Source organism: Lates calcarifer, linkage group LG16_LG22, assembly GCF_001640805.2.
Source record: "Lates calcarifer isolate ASB-BC8 linkage group LG16_LG22, TLL_Latcal_v3, whole genome shotgun sequence".
Lineage (NCBI taxonomy): Eukaryota > Metazoa > Chordata > Actinopteri > Centropomidae > Lates > Lates calcarifer.
The window spans coordinates 16778428-16801530 of NC_066848.1; the positions used below are offsets into that span (position 1 = coordinate 16778428).

General features: G+C 38.5%; 1 pseudogene; it reads right to left on the reverse strand.

Moving 5' to 3' along the window:
* The window catches only part of LOC108873083 (contactin-associated protein-like 4), a 102463-nt pseudogene that overhangs the window by 75065 nt on the left and 4295 nt on the right, over positions 1-23103 (reverse strand).

Sequence of the window (23103 nt, forward strand, 5' to 3'; positions counted from 1 at the left end):
TCTCTGATGAAGGCTAAGCTGTTTATTTACAACACTGAACACAACTGAGAGACCTTCCAATAAATCACTATGGATAGAGAAGAATAACAGGATAAGTCAATAGTGCAGTACAGCACAACATTAGCTGTGACAACTGAGGTGACAGACTGTATCCAGAATGAGTCATCATCTGTGTCCAACAGACATCTGTAGACACAGGACAACAGCTACATGACAGGAATAATTTAAATATTTTTCACCTGGAACATCGGATTATATATGTGCTGAAAAAGATCTCAGTTCTTTCATTAATTTGCTAGACTCTTGGTTTACTCTTGAGAAATGTTAAAAACCAAAATAAAATAAAATAAAATAGAACAAGACAGGACCAACACTTTTGACACACTTTTGGTGTTCTCTGTTGTGCTCTGTCTTACAGTCCATTATGACATGATGGCGACTCCAGCAGGAATATAACCTCCAGTCCAAGCAGTTTCAGTATGACCACAAATCAATCTTCTCTATTTCAACCGCTTCTACATGAAACTCTGAGCATCACAGGCAGCGCCTGTCTGCTCCTTTGGGATAAATTTGAGCCCTTTCAGCTTCAGGTCATAAGTTAACCTCATGGATGAAGAAAGCCATTCACATTTACTCTGCCTGCTACGAACTTGCACAAAACTGAAAGAGATGACCTCGCCATCCCCAGAGTTCACACATATATACATATATATAAACTGTATTCTGCCTTGTGTGGAGAAATGGCCCATTTGAGAGGAAATTAGTTTTTAATCTTGAAATTGAGCTCAAAGAGAGTTTAATATATGCATGAATGTCAGCAAGGCAACTCTGTTCTTTAGCTAACTGCAGTGCAAGGACTTCACCTGCGTATCATTCTACATAATTTATATCTGGGCTGCTTTTTTTATTGTATAGGAAAAAAACCTGAGTTTTATCTTGTCTGTCTTTCTGACACATTCTCCATTCTTCATTTTAAAAAGCTCAACCAGAAGGCACAAGATTAGTGAACACTGATCTCTGGTATATTTACTTTCACACAACATCCCTGGGGTAAAAAAAAAAGAGAACTGAGCCTAATTATGAGCCAGGGAGCTACAGAACTATATTCTGACATTTTGATGAATGTATTGCAATGAGGAAATGAGATGCTTTTGGAGAGAGTACATACATTTTAATAAGCTGGTGTATTCATTCAAACAGTTTGGATGGCTCCTGGCAAACAGAGTGGAACTAAGAGTCTTCTGTTAAGTGCTGCTGAAGCTGCTTAGTGTACACAGGGGAACAAAACCCTCATAATGGGTTGTTATGGCTGGGGCCAGACTCATACTCACTGATGAGAATCTAATGCAGGAAAAGGTGAAAATCAGTTAATTACCTTTGTTAAGTTAAAGTTAAAATTCTTAAGTTTTAAGGGTGCACTGGCCTGAACAGGAGAAACTAGTATTGCATCTTCAGCACCATAGAGCAATGCACTGGTGGGAAGGGAGAGACATCTAAAAATACAATTATAATTGTGTGCATGTTGAGAGTTATATTGTACATTGGTCCATATAAAATGGAAAAACTGTCTGACTCTCAGTCGTGACAGCCTTTCAAAATCACCAAGTAATTTGGCATCATGTACAAATGTAGGACAGCTCTGTTCTTTATCCATATGTGCCCTAAATGAATGATGGCTGACTAGCTAAACTTGGCACTTACATACCCAAAATCCATCAGTGTGCAAGAAGGAAGTTACAGGTTGTGAGAAACACATACAGCTACAAAATCAGACTCAGACCACAATTCAGAAACAAATCACAGAGGGCTGTTTCTGACAACTCTTCCCCCAACTTGAGCAAGTAATCTTAGTATAGCAGCAAAGAAGGGGATGATGATGCAACACAATTAACCTTGTTGTCACTTTTCAAGACAGTGGTATGTTTCATTTTTCTACCGTCATAGGGCAGTAAAGCAAAAACAGGAAAATTGGTTTCTTAAATTATTTTATCATGCACGCACATACAGTATACAAACACTTACCAACGTGCTATTTGGTCTACATTAAAATAGATAATGGTGGGTGTGCTTACTTGCTGAAATTGTGACATTTGTTTTCACTCAACTGTTCTGTTGTTTCAGAAAGCTGAAAATGCAGAGGGAGAATGTGAGAGCAGTGGGGAGTAACAATAACTTTTTCCATACAACCAAGATAGAAGACTAGTACTAGTACTACAGACCAGGAGCTGTTTCAGTATGGCTGCTGTCCTGCTACACACTTCAGACCACTATTTAGAGATGGATCCATCCTTTACTTATGTATATTGAAATCATAAAAGTAATAGAAGTAATAGGAGAGTGGAAGCTGCATAAACCATAAAACACAAGCTCAGCAGTTTAGATGCAACTGAAAGAAGAATAATAAAACAAGGTGGCACATGAACACAAAGCCTTTCATTAGAAATTTTTCTTTAATTCTTATCTGAATTGTAAGTATTTTACCACCACTTTAATCAGCAGCATGAAAAATTCTAAATCCAAAGAAGATGAGCTCAGCCACAAAAAAAGATTGTGCATTGGACTTCCATAGGGTTGGAGACTTACAAGAAATGGATTAAAAAGAGTGGTCAGCAAATATCCTGACTTTTAGTCCCTAGTGTGGGCCAAAAACATTATATCATAATTTCCCATAAGGCCACTGAATTAACATTATACAACTAATTTCAAAGGCTGAAGAGTACTCCTCATGATGAGTACCCTGATCTTAATGTGTAAGTGGAGTGGAATACCCCTTTAATTCACAGTACCAAAGCAAATCTAGCACATACAGTAAGTAGATAGCACCGGCATAAGAACAGAAACTAGTGGTCAGCAAACACCATGATATTGTCCACCACTACATTGCTGAACAGCCACTAAGGTTTGGAAACCTCACAGCTTATTGAGACATATTGCCAAGCACCAAACCACAGACTAATCAGAGCAAAGGAATGTACACAAGCAGTCAATACTTGGCTTGGTGACATACAGTAATCCCTGTCTCTCATTAAAGACTAAAACCATTAAAGAGGCAGTCTGCAGAAACTAGCGTTATGGCTTCTATTACAACATTACTAAGTTAGCTGCATCACTTGCAAAGTTTTCCTTAAAGGGAGAACAACCTTGACAACATCTGAAAATAAATTGAGGTCATTTTGCTTGTTCAACAAAAAAAACATAACACTGTGTCTGACCAGTCAAATCAGGCCTGTTTTATAACGTAACACATCACTCAGCAGACTTTGAGCAATCATGACATTGTGTGTACCAGGATTTCAGAATTGTACCTTTTCTGAGGACGAGGAGAAGCTTTCCTTTCTTTAACTCCAGGGTGAGGCTGTGCTCACTCAGTCCCTCTGCATGCAGCAGTGTCCCAGAGTTTCTCAGGGTTTTAAATTTCAGAGAGATGCTTTCCCTGGCCATCTGCCTCAGCCTGGGGGCTCAACCTGTAGAGAAGGCTGCTGTGGCCATCGAAGCTCACCACATCAGAGTCTACAAAACAACAGAACCATATGTTTATACAACAGTTATTTTGCATAGTCAAAACAGTCCTTAAAATGTCCTGTCTGTAGACTTTTCAGCTCAATATGTTATAACCACATTTATTCAAATATTAGTACATTTTTTTGTACACCAACCAAGATCATTGCCAAGAGGACTAGCAGCTGCACTGACAGCATTTAATGGCAACCAGGTTATATTCTGAAATATGACAGATTTGTTATTAGTTTGCTTTATGGCATAGAGAAAAGAATAGATTTCCTGCACTAAAGAGTTTACTGTGTTTTAAGTGCAAACAAAGGGAAATGTCTTAACTTAAAGGCGACAGAAATGAAAGACAGACTCTTGGAACACGACTTAAAAACAATTATCTGGTAATGCAAGTTGTGGAAAAGGTGGTTCACCAAAGTTTCATTTCTCCCACGTCCTTGAAGATCAGCAAAGTTATTTTCCCTCACAATTTGGGCTGTTTCTCAGAACACATCTTATTAAATCTCTTTCCTCATCTGTCTCTTTCCAGTGGAGCTGCCAGCATGATGTTTGAGAGGACTGGGATCCAACACTCACACTGATTTCATCACATCATAATTTCTCTGCACCTTCAACTTACAAAAACAAACAAAATTCATTCTGGATACCTGTCAAAAAATGCTGACAGATTGAATAAATTACAACTAAATACTGTAATTAAAGAGGTGGACTAATTTCTGAAAAGCATTTTTCATGTTTTCAAAAACATTAACTTTGTATACTATTTAGTGGTGGGATTACTATTTGAAATTATCTTAACCATTACCTTGAATAAAAAAGTTTCTGAACCTTTTAGCTTTCATGTCTTTCATTAAAAAACACATTTTTAAAAATTATTTTTATGTTACTTTTGATTTTAATATTGTAATGTTTTTCCACATTACCATTTACTTTGTTATTCTGAATGATAAAACATCTGTGTAGTTGTAATTGCAGTATTATTATATAAATATTATTATGTTTTCTTTCAAGTTAATGCATGTTTTCTCTGAGAAAAGTAAGCTGGGTAAGTGATTACGCATAGACATAATGTAGACAGTCTATAGAGAAACTGGTCTTTAAGCAAAGGTCTGAATATGAGAAGCAGATTACAGACTATGAGGCATCAGTCATGCTACTCCAAAGAAAATGATACACTACTGTTGCCCATCTTGGTGGTGAGTGTTCCTGTGCTGACTCTACAAATCTGCCGCCTACAGTGTCTCTATTGAAGCATCAAATTAGAAATGTCACCTAGGATGCATCAATTATTGCATTCAGTGCGTCTGGACCTTTCCTGCTGACTGTGATGCTGGAAACAGCTCAAACTCCAAATTTTAAATATTCAAAAGTCAAAAGTTTCTTTTTCTTCACCTTTTGGATGAAATGAGGGAGTTCCCAGCATCTTCACAGTCTAAAACCCATTTCTTTGAGCTGTAAACAACTGTTTAATCAAACTGAACCAACAGACAAGCACACACGTTTGTGCCAAGTCCATTCTTATCAAAAATAACTGATTCTTGTACACGGGTCACAAAACAATGTATTTTCACAACATTTCATGTATTAAGTTTTTTTAGTTCCTTGTGTTTTGATATGCTATTTTATTTATGCTGCATTATGGTTTACAAATGTCTTAACTTTTGGCCTTCTCTTTTAAGCATGAGGCATTTTCACACTCAAATTTGCATTGTGTGTGTTTCGGGGCAAAGAAGAACTGGCTCGACTTCTCACTGACATACAACTTCTGCCTGTAGTCATATAATGAAACCTTCTCTGCCAAACAGCAGACACAGGAAGAGGCAAACTTTCTGTTACTGTCATGGTCACAGCTGTTGTGTCCTCTCCTGCCTCCTCTGTCCTCGCTTCTTCTCTTCCCGTGACGTTTTTGGTTTCTCTGCGCATTCCTCACCTGCACAGCAGGTGGGCTCCGTCTGTTACACGTGACTCATTCCACACTAACCCTGGTCCGCTGGTCTGCTGCCTCCTTCCCACCTGCTCCTCATCTATATATGTATATATTGTGTACATATAATGTGTATTATTGATTTTTACATGCACATAAAAAAATCTGATGGAAACATGCCTTTTGAATCTCATTAAGATACTGTCATGTTTCCAGTTCATGCCTGTAAGTGATACCTGTAAGAGATGAAAAAAAAACAGAACTGACTGTAAGGACATCCATAGGCCTCCAGTCTGAGTCCGATCCGACCATTGGGATTCCAGTCCAGGGGGATCAGGCGAACATAGCGTGCGATCACTGGGTGCTGAAGCTTGTGCTGGACCACACTGTCTGCATTAGTGTTACCTGGAAAGGCCTGGAAAAACACATCCACAGCAGAAAGTAAACTAGTTTTCTTACTTTCCATAAATGCATCTATCCTTCTTTTGCTTGTGAGACATCATAAAGAAGCAACACAAAGATGTCTATGAAATTTCTCCCTCTGGATCTTTATTGTAGTAAAGCTTACTACTAAGTGAACATGTTCTTTCATCTGTTCATTGAAGTTGAACTGCAATCCCCAAGGCTTCTGTGAGAAGTGGTACATTTGATTTTCCTCTTAATGAAGGGAATATCGTGGAGATAGGGTGAATGGTTCCTCAATCAGGTAGAAAATTAGAATTGTGAAGCACTAGGCGTAGTTTCATATGTATTATACGTTTTGGTAAACACCTGGTCCATGGAGAATAACATTTATTAACCTCTGTGATCCTAGCACAGTGTTTCTGGATTTTTTTTCCCTTTAAGCTTCAATTTGGACCTGATCTTATGCCCTTTTATCAACTTTGCTTATAAACCAAATACATTTTCCCTACTTTTAGTCTATTATTTTATTATATCAGATGTTTCTTTCTTTCTGTTGCTTTTTACAGTGGCACAGAAGTAAAAAATAGTTCCTCATGTAAACAACATTTTGTTTGATTGTGCCCCTGTCTGAATCTTAATATCTTTGTGAGTCATGTCTGTTCCTCCTAAATTAACTCTAGTTCAGATTTTTGTCTTGATTTTCTTCTCTCTTCTTCTCTTTCTTTGCTCAGCTTGTTTTTAATTTATATGCACATGAACTCAACCTACAATTAAAGAGCAGAATTTCAACACTGTTAGGAAGTAAGGGGGCTGAATGATAGCTTAGTGAGCGATGTCTTTCTTCAGATGGAGGACATCCACCTGGCTAAAATGTCCTTGAACAAACCACTCAATCTCTGCTAGCTCCAGTCTGCTGCACTGTGGCCAATCCTGACCCCTAGCCTCCCTGTGGAGGTGGGCAAGATAAAAAGTCTCTAAAGGATCAATACTTATGACAAAAAGTTCTATCTGATGCTGGGGCCATAAATAAGTCTGAAAGTTAACATAGGAGATTAGATTTCCATAGAGGAGGAAGCAAAGATCTAGCACATCTGCATATCTACATCCCTGTGGGCTGCTGTGATGCTTCCTCCTATGCAACCTCCAGAAATGACCATTTCCTGCTCAGGAGGCCGAGGAGAACAGTGTAGTTGTGTACATGTAGTTGAGCCTCTGGCTTTTGAAATATGACCTAAATTGAGGTATTAAATCCTCCAGTGACAGACAATGATTGTAGAGAGAGAAGGAAAGGGAAAAAAGAGTGCAGGTTTGAGAAACAAACTGTCTTCAGTACCGACCTTTGAGGGAACAGAGAGGGAAAGTTAGTGTAACTCATTTGCTCTGTTGTACCATTCACTTTTACTGACCTCCTTTGTGAGAGTAATGGTTTGCAAACAGTTACAAGACAAGAATCAATGGCACAAATATGTCTTTCAGTCGAGAGAGAAAAACTTGAGATGTGGTGTGACCATCGCTTGAATCAAAAATCAAAGTGAAAGTTTAGAAACATCATATTATGAAATATTAGGAGTGGAACAGCTTCTCTGCTTTATTTCACTGTGTGAGGTTTGATCAGGTCTGACTGACAGTACTGGCAACCTACACCAACAACTGTCATCACATTTAGATTCAAATACTGCTAAACTTTGGTTGTTGCACAGGAACATGTGGCATCATCTTCTGCCATCTGAATGCAAACTACTTTAAACCAGAGAGAAAAGCACAGACTCACTCAGAGTTAGAACTGATTGAGAAACCAGGTTTTAAGGATCTGTAACATTTCCATCTTATTTTAATGAGAAAAAAATAGAAAACACAGAAAACAAATGACCAATTTAAACCACTCCTGGTAAAGATCCATGCATCTAAAACAGTTAAGTAAATGTATCCCGTATGTATAATCTCAAACTTCACACCTACACAGTCTGCAGCAAGTTTCTAGCTGTTCCCATAGAGCCTGTATTTGCATTTCAAGATGATGCTCATTAACAGAATCTGCGGCTTCACCTGTCCTCTTGGGAAATCTAGGATGTACTTCCAATCCCCTTACTTCCATTAACTCTTCAGGATGCTATACTCCCTGGTTAGAAGAATATACAGTATATTACCAACACCATCTGCCCTTTCACACTTTTGTAGCAGATATGAAGAGAGAAAGCAGAGAGAACATGAGAGGGGAGGAGAAAATTAGCAAACAAGAGAGCATTACACAGCCTCACTAACTCTAGCCTCTAAGCTTAAAGGAAAGAGAAGTCCTGGCAGAACTGTGACTGATGAGGCAGCTCAGCAGTCGACTCTGTTCCCCGAAAGCCATAATAAACTAGGCTGACTAATATGTGGAGCTTCAGAGGGACTTTTGAGACATGCTGTGGATTTATCTCGATTTATGCTGTGTGAAATCAACAAGCTTTTAAGCTGTGAGAAGCCCTTTTCTGTTCACTCTCTGAAAACTCTCAGCCTGACATTAGGTTTACCCTCACTGTGAGAGACTTACCTCTCATCAACTTTAAACTGAAGCTGTTTGTCACACCATCACTGTAATAGGGAGGATTTTCTGTCTGTACCAGAAGATGTGAGGTAATGCTCGACTGCTTCTACCTACTATCTCAGCACGGGGTTTTCCTTGCCAAACTCACTGTCCTGATAAATCAGTCATACTAATACACAGCTGTCGGTGTAATTCTATACAGTGCACTCACTCCTATATTGTCCTCCTGTCGATACTGTTTCCAGTTGTGTCCTGTGTCACTGAACATCAACAGGTAGGCCGTCAACCAATCAGAGCTGCCATACCGGCCTTGTGTGGCAACAGCAGTGATTTGTGTTCGCCCTCCCAGGTCAACCTCCAATGACTGATACCTGTCTGAACTCAGAGGAGACCAACCTCCAGCACCTGGGCAGGGAGAGAGAGAAATACATTTGAATGATCCAAAGAATTAAATGCTGACTTTTATTTCTCAACATAAAAATCATAATGAACAAATGCTGATAATAGCATTAAGTGTAGGACACTTTTCTTAAGAAGATCGCTGAAAAATCAAAGGGGAATAAAATTAATTAATACATATCAACAAACACTTGGCTATGGAAAGATCTGCTGAATCCGTTAAATACTATCACTACATTGACAAGAACAAAAAAGTTTTCAGATAAATGCAAATTAATACAGAGTTTTCAGTTGTTTCTTAAAAGAAGACAAATCTTACTAAACGTCTTTCATCAGACACATATTTTTCCATAGTTTAAAAGCCCTGAGCACAAATGCTTTTACCGTCTTTCTTTGATGTTTACTTTGGAACAGTCAAAAGAGTTTAATCTGTAGCTTAAAGATTGTTCTGTACATAATATAACCTCCAGCTGAGACATTTATGACAGACACCGCAAGCCTTATGCAATATTAAAAGTGTCCAGTTCATAGCAGACCTTCATATAATCTGAGTACCAGTGCAGAGGAGCATAAAATGAAGATGCGGTAAATAATTAAAATACCAAAAGGTGCATGAGTGTGTGTTTGTGTGCATTTGAAAGTGCTGAGTCACACCACCATGTGACATTTTACTGCCAGAACACCATCCTATACTCCTGTATTTGTACTTCTACTATTATGAGACATAATGCATTCCTTAGACCCTAGATAGCCCTCGGTCATCAGCACTTCTGGATCTTATTTTACTCTCCTTTCTTATAATCAATTCCTCTAAATCCTTAAATTTCCCTCAGCTTAAATGCCTAACCTATGGAGTTTTTGACCACTAGCAGCAGTTTTTACAAGTGGTTCCCCATTTTGTTTGGGTCACGAATGAGAACGTGCACACATCCTACCCTTGGTTTTACGCTATTTTGCTAAAGCACAGAGAGAACTTTAAGCAAGACAATATGGATGTAAATAATGCAGGATTTGAAATGCTTCAAAATTGCAAATATTTTATGAAGAAGCAAACTTGTTTGTTGCACTTCAAGGATACAGGCAAGTTACAGTTTACACTGAATGTAAACATAAACTTTTGTTTGTTTAGAAAAGAAAGAAAACTCTACATCTCAGCTTATCTCAGCTTAAAATATCCCACCTGCCCTGAAGCACCTTCTGAGCAGATTATCCCATTGACAAGTGGTTTGTTCTGTCCTGTTCTGTTCTGTCATCTCTGCATCTTATCCCCACCACCAGGGCAACAGTCTTAGCTCACAAAAAGCCTGGTAAAGAAGTATGGAAATGGTCATCACGATGATAGAAGTATTATTATATTATCATATCACTTAACAGGCCATAATTCACAGTGATAACAGAGCAGTTGAGATGTTTTTGTAACTTTAGATGACTGCCCACTTTTGAGTGATTTTGAAGACATTTCCAATTATTAATTACATCCACAGACTGTAATCAGTGTCAAATTTGGTCTGACTTTTTTACAACGCTTGTCTGAGCTTTTCTTACACTTTATGGCAAGTTGTCAACCTGTCTCCTCTGTGGTTCTTCAGCTCCTGTGTGCGGACTTGTACACGGAGACGCATGTGAAACAGGAAGTGGGGAAAGAAACATGAACATAAATTATATTTTAATTTTTATTGCTTATCTTGGGAGGCCAGGGTGGGACAATGGTAGGTGAAACACTGCAATATAAACTGCAAATTTAACATGTTCAAAACTCTAATATATACTAGACAGATTTTCAAGTTTCAAGTACTAAATATCAATAAATATCAGTTTCAGTAGGGAATTAATTCATCAGGTATATTGTTAACAGGCAGTAAAAACAACATGCATAATAGTGTGTGCGAAAGCATCTGTGACTACTCAATCACTTATTTAACTTTGCCGTCCATGGCTTGTGACTTCCTGATAAGCATTTACTGGATAGAGCACTTTTCATTTATATAATAAAGAAACAGGCTTGGTTTTCAGTACTCTCATTGCTTAGTGTCATTGAATTTAATGTATGTCCTCCTGAAAAGTCTATGATTTGCACAGAATTACTAGGTTTAAATGTGATGCATTTGTAGGCAATTTATTAAATAACCACCAGCAGGGCCAGTGGAGCAGAAGCAGCAATTTTGATAAATGGTATTTAAATTTTTAAACGCACTGTGATCACAATTTATATGTGACTGCAGCATTTGTCAAATTATTTTGATTGGATTAGCTTTTTGTGGAAAAATGTGACAATGTTGGTGACATCTATGTCTTGCTTTCAGTCCTTTCACTCAGATCCATATCACAGTCAGAAATTTTTAAATCCTACCCATTGGCGCTTTAATTTATGATTCAAATAATTTGAGCTTCGATAAAAGAAAAACATGCATCTGGTATTAAATAAGCTTTAATGAGTAATCAGTGATTGATCACAGATGTCCCAGACGACCAGTTAAGGAATCTGAGTAAAATTTGCATTCTTAATGCTGCTATCTCATAGGTTAACGCACAGGGTAATAGTGCAACAAGACTACAGCAGAGTGTTTTGAGGAGGCAAGAATCACTTAGTGTTTCTCTTAAACAGAGCTCTGTGTGTGACTCTGCTCATTTTGCTTGTAAATTAACTCTGAATGAAGCGGCTCCTCAGAGAATGACTATGGAAGATGAGGAACATTAGCAGCAGCTGGAGGAGGAATAAATGAGCAGGGGTTTGATTTCTACACAGAACAGCTGGGATTCAGGAATTAAAGCAGTTTTTAATCTTTACATCAATGAAGCATTTTGTTAAATTGTGAATTACTATTGAAGTGTGTGTTGTTGCTTTCAAAACTGAATGAGATTTATTGATCAGTCTAAACTCCATACAGTTTAGGAGGAGAGTTGATAAGGCATTGTAACCTGAAAGGTCTTACTGTTAACAAGAAATCATTAACAAGGCTCATGATTAGCTCAAGATCTAATGAGCTAAATCTCACAAATACAGAGGAGACTGCAAGATTTTGTTTGAGGGAACACTCAAAGCCATCTAACATTTCATCTCAAAGTGGTGGTTATACTGGCTCTATGTCTTCCCTGTCCATGTTTAGTATGTATGGCACACTTGGTAAAAAATGATGCTGGCACTGGCGCAGTACTACATCTGTTTTTCATTCACCATAATGTCTTCTTTGTTTTTGTGCCAGATAAAATACATGTATGTACAACATCAGAAGCTCGTCTTCAGTGTCCTTCCTTTCAGTGTCCCTCGTGTTTCATTAATTCATCTCTTTCCCTCTCTGCTTTTCAGCTGTACAAAAAAACTAACTTATGTTTTGCCACTAAAATGCATCTGATCTTTCTTTAGAAGCAAGTGATTCTCCTTTATGCAGATCAAACTCAGATCAGTAAACAGACTGAGCAGGTTGACTGAAGTGAGGGAACACAGCGGGTGTGTTGGCGCACAGCTTTTGCCATCAAACACACCGAGGAAACAGCAACCCGTGGGCTGTGCTTCCTGCAGTCTCCCAGGTGGTGAAAATCATTCAGATCCTCTGCTGTGTCGAAGACAAAGACATCACAGTGCTTCTATCCGATTCTTGTCTCTGGTGTGAGTGTAAACCAGTAAACCAACTCTCCATGCCAAAATGCACCTAAAACGGGTGCATTTTCCCATACCTCACTTTATCAGCACAGTTTTTTACACTCATCAACTTACTTGTCAGTTATTTTTTTGGACAAAAGTCGACTTATCTAATATATTCACCTAAAAACTGAGCAAAAATGAGGCAATAACCACTGTACCTTCCTCTGACATTATCTGTCTGTTTGTCCATCATTCACCCTATGAGGTGTCTATCAGTTTGTGTGAATCCAACTAAGACTTCTTTTGATGTTGTGTGCAGTGTGTCCTGCAGGGAAGTGAATCATGAGGTGAGTACATCAGACCAGAAACAGGGGGGAGTTTCCTTTTACAGCTTCCTTTATCTGCACAACCGGTGCAAACACTGGAGATAAAAGGGAAAAAGGAAGGAAAAGAAAAGAAGACTCGAATGCAGCAATAACTTATTGATGTTAAACTGCTAAATTTTATATGAGTATTGCTGGGGAGACATGGAATAGTTAAAAGATCACACTGTGCTCTAACTGACATGTAACAAGCCTGGAGGATTGTCTGTTTCTATGGACAGTAACATATAACCCCTTGATGATGAGTCAAATATTATGTCAAGTTAATTCTTAATTTACCTCCAACTAGAAAACCTTAACATCGGTATATACTCTTTAAACATAATATGAGATGTCAGCATTCTGGGGTTTAAAGGGGGAAAACCCTGTTTGAAGCTATCAGTGAGGTGTCTTTGGGCAGTTTGTGTGCATAACTCCAAAGTGCACTCATGAAGTATCTACAGTGGGAGGCCATGGTTGTTTTGGGAAGTGCATAAAACATGTGAATATATTCTATAAATATGGAGAGGATACAGCTGGAAAAGATCATCTTTAAGTTGGGCAACTGAAATATATACTCCTCAGATCTTTTTAGAAGAGGTAAAATGAATCCAAAACAAACCCGCAGAAACACAACCTTCATATTGGATTATCCCACGAGCAAAAAGGTAAGTAACTAAAAGGAGTTTTTCTGTTTACCGCACTGTGATTTGATTATGTGTTCATGTGAAAAGCATTACTTATCTTGTAGCCAGTACACTATTTCCTGACCTTAAGGCCTAAGATGTAACAACGTTCTTCTTAAATATTGATGAGTAAGACCACAAACATAGTGTGGAATGTGTTGCTTTAATTATGTCGGCCCAGTATTTACTGGATTTGCCATTGTCAGCTAAGACAGATGCTACCCAACAACCCTGCTAATCAATATTTCATAGTTAAACAGTTTGGGGAGAGTCCCCTGCTAGAGTAAATGTGCAAGTTTGTGTAGTACAATACCCCACCACAGATATTTATGAACCAAAAACACATGAGAGCTGACAGCGGTTTGGTAGCTCACCATCTCTCCGGTTCAGCTTAGCAAAGCCTGGTCCGTGGCTGCTAGACAATTGTGAGGAGCTCCTGAAGGATGATGGCAGTAGATTAGACACCAGTGGACTGTGACACACCTCTGTGAATCACAGAACAGGAAGAATGATTAAAATTGCAACATAATTTGCAGGAAACAAGATACTGTTGAAAACTTTGAGTCTTCCTTGCACAGTCAGTTGTCTCACAATAAAAATGCTCCTTTCAATTCCAGTCTTGAAAATGAGAATATCTAAGATTAGTGGAGCCTAATCTTCAATTATTAGGCCTCATATTAGCCTTGTGTAAGTAGTTTATTTATTGAGTTTTTTTTTTACTATAATGAGAAATTGCGGGAGAATTAATGCATCTGTCCTAACTGCTTGAGCAGTCACATTAATGAGACAAACTGGCCATTGGTGGACTGGATCGGTGACGTCAGAGGAGGCTTTATATACTAGCGTATATACTACATGTCAACATTTTTTTCTCATACTCATAAGCCACCATGTGCCATCTAATACATTTTTATCTAAACTCTAAACATCAAGATTTCTATTCATCTCTGGTCCTTGGCAACCATTGGTTGAAGAGTGTCATATCACCATTGGATTTAATTTTACATCAGATGAGCTGTGATGGCAGAAAATCAGGAAAAAAAGAAGACCCAATGAACTGGGAAAAACTGAACAAAGGCAGAAGAAGGGCTGAGCATTTTTCACCTCTGAACATATCATCAAACATAAAACACACACATCTGTCACAGTGCGAGATCTTGAATAGAACATACAGTATAATTACAGTTGGTTCTTTCAAACATAAACAGTGCTTGAGGTTTGATATCAAGATATATCAAGATAATACAGGGATAGGTACTTTGTGTTATGACCCGTTCCTCCAGTGTCTTCTGTTTCTGTTTTATCTTGGAAATTATTCTTTTGTGCTTTTGGTTTTAGTCTTTGGTATCCTGTTCCCTTGTGTTTATATATGTTTATATGTTGCCCACTTCCTATCTTATTTTGAAAATTACACTGGCAGAAAGGTATGATTTTACATGACAGCCTCATTGGAATATCAACAAAACTGCTTGACAAACCAACAATGGTGGCTCACCTCTTTTTCTTTCAGTGGTTAGGTTTGCTACACTAATTAATACAAGTGCAGTGAACATTATCTGACAATAACAGAAAAAGATCTTTAACACTGTGCGCACCATAAATTATCTACTGACCTAGAAATAATTTGTCCTCAGATACAGAGGACATTGTGGGAAACCAATATGACAATAGAGGAATTACTGTGTTCATGTGGACGGCTGAAAATGTGGAGGACATCCAAAATAAAAAACACATTTTCATCACTTGAGTTTGGGTCCCTGAATGAAACCAGTGGGGCACAAAATCCCCTTTCCTTTACTGAAAATAAAGGAAAATGTTGAGCTCCTAACCAATGACCCTGAATATAATGAAGAAAATCCTGACTCTCAGTCCAAATTTTCTGAGAAGTGTCCCTGTTAATTTCGATTTTCTTCTAATAGTTTAAAAAGATCTGGCCTTGTCAAACTCAGATACGTTAGTGCAGCCTGGGGCAGTTGTTTTTCCATTAGCCAGCCTTAAAATGAAGCTTTTTCTGTGTTAACAATCAAAATTCACCTGTCCACATTTAGTGTGTCCTGTTTTCGCTCTGAAGTTTGACCAGGGCAAAAAAAAAAAAAAAAAACGTAAAAATATAAACTTTGTAACAGGTGGCAAATTTAGCTTTAGAGTCACTTACATATTACTCGTATATATTTTAAGTTTTATACGGCATTACAATATAAATGTTGAGCTTTCTCTCCAGCTAGCTTTAGCATTAGCTCTCGACTCACTAAAGATCTGCATATGCTAATAACATGCTAATGTTAGCCGCTCAGCTAGTTAGCGGCTATCTAGCTAAGCCGAGCTACGCACAAAAAATACGCAAGTACACTGTTTCCTATTATCATGTTTGGTAACACACACTTACTCAGTGCCTAATGAACTTCTGTTGTCAGCTCTGTTTGTTTCTTATAGCTTGTTTTTAATAGTTTGATGTCTCGTTGTTGCCTCCATCCAAAACAGAATCCACCAGAAACCCTGTGAAACTCACCGTGCTGTTGGTTCGTGTTGTTCTTTTCACCGAGGTATTTTTAAGCACACTTAACATTTTCAAATTCACAGTGTGCCAGTTGTAGCACACTTTTAACATGCTGCGGAAAAAAAAAGTACACACTGGACTGAGTGTTATGGTTGCTAATGGAGCGTTAGCCCAACAGCCTTTGGCCTTAACAGAGATATTGTGAATCAATAGTCTTCCTCACCATGTCAGCACTCACGCTGAAAGCTCTGCAGGTTTGTGAGCAGTCTAAGCTGAAAAAAAACCCTCTCAGGACTCTTAGTACCCTGCACATCCATGACATGTGCTTAAACAATTATTTATCCACTAGAGTGAGCTTTACTCTTACACTCTCATTCATCCTATCACCCACGTACCTCTCTACAGCATCCACTTTAAAATGACGCTAAGTCCCCTCAGAATTCATGATTAAATCAAGCTGATGAGCATCTTCCTCCACATCAGTAAACAACATCAATCAGAGGATTTACAGGTTCACAGCTCTTTAAAGGTCCTGGACAGTCAGTTCAGTGCTGTGCAATGTGCATCTGTCAGGGTGATTTTACTATTAAGCCATGTATCACTGAGTAAAATAATCACACCAAGGCCTGTTTGTGCCCTCATACATGAATTGTACTCCTCACAAACAGAAAATTGCAGTGATCTTTTTGCAAACTGGCACAACCTCAATCCACATTTTTTACATAAAAAGACATTCTATAGTTGTTCTCCTAATGTGACTAACTGATTTATATATCAACATGCAGTTATGAATTATGCCCTTCCCCTGCTACTGATGGAGTCATTAAAGTTTAAATATAGGCTAATATAAGGATTAAAGGAGAAAGAGAGCAAGAGAGAAGCATAAAAATTGCATGTACTGTACATTTACAATATGTATTTCTGGTATTTAGATGTCATCCAGGGTGACATTGAGTGCTTGCACTCTGAGCAAAGCCCTCCATCCCCGCTCAGGGGAAGACACTAGCGGATTTCCATAGACTGCATGCAGAAATGATAACAATAATAATACAAGAATCTTAGAATCTATAATTACGATCATCAGGCTGTGTAAGCACTGCAGTGGGTTGAAAAACAATACAGTACCTTAAATAATTAAGCTGTGAATGTTGCCTCCCACTCCCCAAGACCTTTGTTACCCCAGGAGAATATATATGTGTTGTGCTGTGGTGTGCTATGTTGAATTTCATTTCTTCACATCATTTTTAAACAGATGGCTAAAGAGCAGTGACTTAGCCTGGGATGACTGTGCTAATGATATAATTGATTAAAAGAAATTTGAAAAAGAAACATTTTCTGTCACACTTTGAGGATTTTAGAGACATCAGTTGTCTGACATTAATGGCCACTAATTTGGTAATTTATCAACGTGCATTTTATCAGACTGGTTTTGTTTTTTTTCTTCTTTTTTTCCCCTCTGCGATGTCTGCCTTCCTCCCAGCATGCCTCTCTGGCTGGAGAGAGGAGCGTGTCTGTCTAACAGCTACTGAGCTGTGAGATATCAGCACATGGATGCTGAAAAACAATGTTTCCAGCCCATCATCTGCCAGTCATAAACGCACCTCTCATGCTGGTATTTTGCTGATATGCTGACTGTCTTAAGTTTGTCCAGTTAGAAAATGCCAGCCTGTAGCTCAATATACTGTTTTTGAAATATACAGTATATATACAGTACATAAACAAGCTGCTCTTGGAAGCATATTATACTGTATTTTTAGAAATTAATTCTACAATTTGGTACAAATCTGGTGACAAAATAACATGAACACACACAAAAATGATTTGTTGATAGTAATCAACATAGTAATGGATATAATCTGATATGTAGATATGGACTGTATCTGGAAAGTCCATTATCACAAACAGACACAGCAAAGAACACATATAAGCTCAACTTCCTGATCATGTCCCTCTGGGTCTGTGATACACAGATTAAAAATCCACTGGGCTTCTGCTTCTTTGTAGTCTCCTCCCCTGGTGGGAGGGCCTGACCCTCTGCACGTTGGAGAATTTTAACGCTGTGTAAGTGTCCCCACTCCATGCAGGTAATTGTAAGCAACAGGGAAGGTAGAAGTCCTTCCTCTTGGTTCTGCTCTTGTGTTCAGTGATGCATGCCCTACTCTAAGTGTACTCAGTGCCTCACCCACTTATAATTTAGGACAAGGGCATTCAAAAACATTAGTAGCACCTCGGAAAGCACAAGTAGTGAAGTAATTTCAGTTCAACCACCTCACTAACTTGCAGATTCAAGTGTAGGTTTCTGACAGCATGTCAGGACTGCTTTCGCTTCTTCTCTTTTGAAGCACCAAAATGTAAACTTTTTGCAAAAATGAAGTTCAAGACATTTACTTTAGATTCTGCTCATAGCCACTACAGAAACACGTTTTCATGCTGTTTTCTGACATCAGCACATATATTGTGCCGACTAGTCTACTGTTTTGATTACCACAAGGGCAGCACTCTCTTTCAGGTCCTTTTTATTCAGAATTTGCCAGGTTTAACTTTCATCCCATCTACACAGGCAGAAAACTGAAACCCCCGTTGCTGCAGTGCTGGAAAGGTTAGACAATCTGGCTCATGAAGAGAAAGTCACAGACTTTAATCACCGACCTGGCAGGAAAAATCCAACAGATATTGTGCCCTTGAATAAGGTATTTCAAAAGTTTTCTAGAGGAGTGATATTGGCAAAAGGCAACAAAATGACTGAAAATCATTAGTGCATTGATGGAAGAACTTGTTGGTCATTCTTTAATATTAAAATCACCTTAAAATCATGCTAGAATGTCTTCAAAATAGCTGGCAGCTACTAGTTAACAATATGAACAAGAGAATTTTTTATTTTTTTTGCCACAGCAAGTGACTTATTGTCATTTTATACATATTTACACACTTTTTGTCAATTGAGCAAAGACAGGAAAAAGTCCTCATGCTCATCCAGGCTCATAGGTCAAATCATTGCGAAAAACAGTGAACAGCCCCTCAGAAAGAAAATATTTAAAAACAAGATGAGGCAAATTAATGAATTTACTCTATGCAGTGTTAATATGAAAACATCCTTACAGTGATACTAGCATCTCTTAACCCCTGCTGTTTCCATCCAGGTTCTGTACAACACCCACTATGTGAACTGATTTAGCCTTCACCAACACTGCAGTAGCCTAAATTATACATAAACATCAAAGACGGACAGTGTGTGTGTGTGTGTGTGTGTGTGTGTGTGTATATGTGTATTTCTGGTGCAGGTCAGTGGCACGTGACCATCTCACTGCCAACACCAGTGCTACAGTCACACTTCACTATGGCTTCGTGCTACAGCCTCCACCCTGAGGAAACATGTGCAGAACACAATCACCTGTTAAGAAGTTCTGCATCAATAATCAGCATCTCGTTCTTCTGTGTTGCTCTATTGATTTCTGAAACAGTAATTCAAAGACAGATCTGTCTGCAGACTAAACCACTGATCAGCACTTCTGTTGGCAGGGGTTCAGTATCACACAAAAAGACATTTCAGAAGTGGCCTGCTGATATGGGGGACTGAAGCCGGGCTTTCTGTTTGAAAGACAGAATCCTAAACTTCAACATGCGTGTCTCTAATTTATACCCAGAGATAGTACTTTTTAAAGTACTTTACAAATGGTATAGTCCCTGAGCTTGGATGTTTGCAGCAAAATTATGTTAATCAACACTGGATATAATTTTTTTTCTCTTTTCTGGGGGGGAGGAAATCAGCATTTGAAAAATTAATTAATGGATGCTTAGTTTATCATGATATTTATTAGAAATCATCATACTAGTCCAAGAAACTGCCTAATATCTTCATTACAGTATAAGCTGTTATGTAAGATTCTAGCTGTAGTTTGTGTTACAGTTTGTTTGAGCTCAGCATAACACTCTCATAAATATACAAAGCCTATGCATATTTCACAACATTTCCCTCTAAGGAGCAACCAGAAATTTACAGAGATGTAGTGACAGTGGTAAAGACATTTTTCTTGACGTTATTAAGCATGGTTCAGCTTTACAGACTTTTCAGTATAAAGTTGCTGAAAAATCATTTTCATCACATTTAATTTGAACTACATGAGGTTCTACTGTACCACTAAACCCAGAGGATCAGAATGTGTAGCAGATCATGGTCATCATCACTGTTTCTCATATGCATGATGTGAAGAATAAATCTTGACACTTCTCTCAATATTGCAGTATTGGAGGGGAACCTTTGATGCTTAATTATCCCAGTGAGTGCATTTGCAACCATGGCTGTTAGATTTTATGATCATTACAAACAATCCTCTGATGTTTGCTCGTAAGTGTGACAGGTACCTAGTATGCATGATGCAGAGAATCACAAAACCAATTGAAATAAAACTTAAGACTTTAATGATCCCTCAGCTGGAAATAAAGTATTTATATGGCACCAGCTAAGGATTCACTGCTATTGACAGTTAATAACTGGACTTTGCTATGCACTAGTATCAATATATTCACACCGTGGGGCCACATTAGGTTAGAGTTTTCTCAACTGTGACCTGTCGATTTGTCACTGAATCCCTGCCAGCTGCTGCTGTTCTGTCACTGACCCTGGTCTAAAGTGCCATAAAAATCAGGTGAAGTGAGGAAAAAGTTTCAGAAATACTCTGGCACTGGAGGAACTGCAGGTGCGCTCTCCTCTCTCTGTGCAATCTCTTCCACCTCATTAACTGAGTCATTAAATTGCACGTCAGATACCTTATCTCTGTTGCATCTTAAAGTTTTGGCTTCGACTCAGCTTTGTCCTGCGGTGCTCAATATCAGCTATGGTCTTCAATACCAGTGACATTTCTTGTGCGCTCACATTTACCTATAGACAGTGCATCTGATATAATTATCCCTTGTGGCAGCCTGGAATGAGGGAGGGAACAGGTGGCAATTTACAATCTAAAGAGATGCAGAGACAGCTCCAGTATGTAGATGTTTTGTTAAATTATGCCCAGGACTGCTACAGAAGCCTCAGAAATAGATTCTCACAACTAAAGAATATCATAATAGTTGTCTATTGTTTATTTCTTCTTCTTCTTCAGCTTCATCATTGTCATTGTCTTCCACTTCATCTTCTACATGACAATTATCATCATCTCTCTATTTCTCATTGTCATTTTCATCACCTTCATCACCATTCATCATTACTCATAATTACTGACATTATCATAATCTTCTTTATTTTTTTTCCTTATAATCAACATCATGGTTACCTTCTTTTTCTTGTTAATGTCTTCATCACCTTCATCATTATCAGTGTCTTCATCTCAGGCCACTCTTCATCATCTCTTTGTCACATTCATCATTTTATTCATCTTCTGCTTCCTCTTCACCTTCACCTTCACTGTCTTTATCATCATCACATTCCCCTTATTCTTCCTCATCTCTTCAAGATCATAACATCACCATCATCATCAGTGGTAGGATTGATGATGGTCATCATCATCATGCCCTCATTCATCATCTACTCTGTGTATATATTCTCAATCACCGCCATCATCATTATAATCATTATCATCATCACATTCTTTTCATCCACTTCTTCTCTTCCTCTTCTTCCTCTCCATCATCACAATCATCTCTCTATTTCTGTAGTGATTCTACAGAAATGACCATATTTGATGATAACGATTCCCTTTAAGTATATTTTAGTGTTGCTTTAATACCAATAGTTTTATCTGCACCCTCCATCAGGTGTTTAGAGTGTCTTTAGGGATTCTCACGTCTTGCTCAAGAATGCGATAATTTCTTTTATCCAGTCCAAACCAGGACCCACGACGAGTGACAGAGTCCCCTGTGAGTTGACAGATTTTTGAACCAACTACAAGTCATCTAAGGTGATGACAGGGCCATGTGATAAATGAGCATGTGTTTAGTGAGCCAGAGCTCCAGTGGGACTGGCCTTGAGCAAATTTCAATGCGTCACAAACTCAGATGGATGGACTGTAGGCCTCTGTCAGTTTTATCACTTAACTACATGTCCCTTGGTTAATAAATCTAGATTCCTGACTGACGGCTCCAAGTTTACCCCGATGGCCGCTGCTGCCATAATGTAGCCTTGACTTCATCAGATCGCATTCATGGTTCCCCTTCTCTGAAGACACATTTTCATAAATGACACTAAAGAAGAAATATGAAGGGGGCTTTCTCCTCAGCTTCCTCTCACTTTTCTCATCTCCACTGTCACTGACTCTAGTGTCTCATGAATCATAAAGGACAGTGGGGAATGCACTGAGATGCACAATGCATCCAAACTAATTGGATTATATTCACATGTTTCCTCTCAAGACATCCAGTTCATTGAAAAATATCAAATTCTCATATTGTGGCTGAAATTAGCAACAGTCAAATATTCCCTCAGCTCCGTTGCCAGAATTATTAATGTTTTAGATTCTTTAAACATCAAATCTAAAAAAAACAAAAACAACAAAAAAAATAAATAATAATAATGTCATGTCAAGCCAGACATTACTAAACCAGAAGCCTGAAAGAAGATGCACATGTCTTAATAATGTTTGCAAGAATCCTGTGAGCAATGACTAACGGGAAGCAGAGCCTCAACACAAACAGTTTAAGCAAAACCATCTTAAAGCTTTATAATGATGAGGATAGATTTCTCTTTTGTCTTTGACTTTAATTTAATACACAATACGCTTACACTATTGTTGGTTCAGGTGACACAACAACATGTTTGTACAGGACAACTTTCAGGCCCTGTATAGGTCTACTTTCAATTAGTCTTTTGGTGAATAACCAAACACACCAGAGCTTGCACCACAGCACCCATCACCAGCAAGAAATTCCCACTCCTGAACAGCTTTGGGACAAAACCAGCTGACTTTGAACTGAGAGAAGACAACACTTCCTCTGCGTCTTCTCTCTCTAGATGCAGCACCTGGTGACACATTAGTTTTAACTTGAGAACCTCTCTCCTCAGAGACTTGTGACTGTGAGTGGTGAGTCATTTGTTATCTGAACACAACAAGTGCACACACAAGCACGCTAACCGCATTATTGGCATTATGCACACACACACACACACACACACACACACATTTCCGGCATGCTGCTGAGCATTCCCTTGCTCTCCTCATGCCATGTTCACACATGACTATTTGCCTCTTATCTGGAGATGCACACAGAGACATGCACA